Source organism: Cariama cristata, unplaced genomic scaffold (assembly GCF_000690535.1).
Source record: "Cariama cristata isolate BGI_N322 unplaced genomic scaffold, ASM69053v1 scaffold3300, whole genome shotgun sequence".
Classification (NCBI taxonomy): domain Eukaryota; kingdom Metazoa; phylum Chordata; class Aves; order Cariamiformes; family Cariamidae; genus Cariama; species Cariama cristata.
This window is the reverse complement of record NW_009596247.1, coordinates 97,492-100,084: the sequence shown is the minus strand read 5'-3', so window position 1 is coordinate 100,084 and position 2,593 is coordinate 97,492.

Genomic DNA, 2,593 nt, shown 5'->3' with positions numbered 1-2,593 from the left:
GTCATAATTCAGAAGAGCTTCATTTATATAGAGATTTCTACTGTGAAATTGTATTGATTGTATAATACAACATTTCCTTTTGGAATTGGCAGCTGAAATATATAAAGCCCTTTATCACAGGAGACTTCTGTCCAAAGTTAGTATACAGCAAAAGTGGAAAAGGTGGCTAAATACAGGCTGTTCTATTCTTCTCTGTGCTTTTAGAACAATGTTCTCCATTCCTGTCTCTGCAAGAATCACTGTGAGAAATAACTCAAACTGTCTGCTCTAGTAGGATAGCAAAATTGAAAGTTCTGGCTCTGAACATGAGTGTAAAAGTACATTGAAAGCCAAGAAGAAAAGAGGGAAAGGGAGGGGGAAAAAAGCCCTCAATTGACATTTTCTTTACTGTTTGGTTCATCACAGTAGATATTCCCCTAAATAATACATTACATTTATTTCCCTTTTAGTTTTAACGTGGGAATCTTAACTCATTTAGTCAGCTGATTCCAGGAACTGAGTTTTTAAAAGTAGAACATTAAACATTGAAAAATTAGCAAAAAGCTCTAAGAGCTGGCAACAGTTACCACTGCAAGGACTTTTTTGTTTAGCTCTTAAAGTTTTACAGTTCTGAATCATTATAGTTCAATAATGGAAACAGTCTTCTGATACTGCCTCCCAAAGCTTCTCCTCTTAAAACTAGAATTCCCAGAAAATGAGTCAAAACAGCAAAAAGAGCAACAGCTTTTATGTAGGCTACCTGCTACATGTGCATGTACTTTACTCCTGATCAGACACTTCACCTTTCTTACTTTCCCCATCCATTTTACTCATTTATTTGTCTGTGTAATGACTATTGCTTTGTCCAGAATGTAATGATATTTCTAACAGTCTAGAGTAACAGGTTTACTGCTGTTCTGCTGGTTTTGCTGATGACTTATCGACTTCAGGGTCTGAAATAATTAGGGTTTTTTCTGCCTCAGTAAAACATGTTGTTAGCATTGAGTCAAGTCTAGAGTTTAAGCAGATTTTTCCTTTACAGCCAATTTAAAATATTAATTCTATGAAGACAGGTCTACATATATTATAAAAATTAAAAGTTAAAATTAAAAATAGAACATGAACAGTTTCCACTTGACTCAAAAATATCTTTTGTATTCAAGAAAAAAAAAGAGTGACTATTAGAAAGGGAATTGGATAAAAAGACAAAGTTCAGGATAGGCTTAATTTTAATATCTGGTAGTTTACATTAGAATGAATTTCACCTGAATTCTGTCAAAACCAAAATGAGATTTCAGGTAAAGCTTTCTGAAATAAATGTATGTATGCAATTATTACAGATTACACAAAAGGAAAAACTAAGGTTTGTATTAGTAGACCTTGCTCTCCTTTAGGCATTATTGCAGACCAGAACTGAGACACATCTGGGCTCAGGAAAAGCTGCTGCTGATAACCCAAATGAGGAACACAGCTTTCTTTCCAGCTACATTTAGATGTGAGTTAACCTGTATTAGCAAATCTTTGGGGAAGGTAGGCTTTCTGTCTTATGTTACTAGGTGACGTTTGGCTCTTTCCTTCATCCTGCCTCTTGAGTTGAAATGAGAAATATAGGCTCAATCTCTCATGAGCATACCTGTGAAAGGTATTTAGCAACTAAGCTTACCTTGTCATCTCCCTGCAAGGAGAAATTCAGATATCTGACTTCCCATTTACAATGCCAAAACCTAAACATTATGCCTTCCAATAGCCTCTTTCTCTCTGCTAAACCACATATTAACAAGACTGAAAATTTCTTTCCAAAGCAGCCCTGGAGCATTTTGGCTGATTTACATAGGGCTGATTTCTTCACATGTAACAGAAATACCAGAGTAATCAATCCACTAAGGGAGAAAAATTAAATATTCCCCAACTACTCAACTTCTAAAGGATTCCAGCAGTTTCTGAATTTAATTACTGACAAGTTTAGATATGCTGGGAGATTCCAGGGCTGGGTTTATGCACTTTTCCTTGAACCTCTCTTGTCAGACTTTCTCACAGTTCTTCCTAATTGAAGGCTCTGATTGTTTAGATTAAATTGGAACATTGTGTTTATGTCCATACAATGTAATACTAAACATAAACAAAGTCACATGAAAATTCTTGTTATGAGAAAAGAAGACAGATCTCCAATGTAACTCTGTTGTATCATAGAGCACATGATTTCTCTTAAAACCCAGAAACAATATTGCTATTTAAATCCAAACAAATTACTACAGTTTAAAAGAACATATAGATTTATTCTCAGTAAGGCAAGTAAGCCCTGATTCTTTGCAGTGAGTATTCAGACAACTTATTCTGGTACAAAGAGCTTCAATGCTAGCCCAAAAGTCAAGGTCCCTACTTGGGCTAGTGTGAGCACAGCAAAGAACACTGAACAAACTTGCACAAAGTTAGCTGTACCAGTTCATGCGTTTTCCACTCCTCCAATTGGGGAAGGTTTGTGTGTACACAGAACCTTTGAATCTGAAATCAGAGTTCCCAGCTACACAGAGTTGGTGAACAGGCTGTTTCCCTTTTAGTTGCAACCTTTTTCAGCAGCTCCTGACTTTTGAGCAGTGTGGCCTGAAGTCAAATA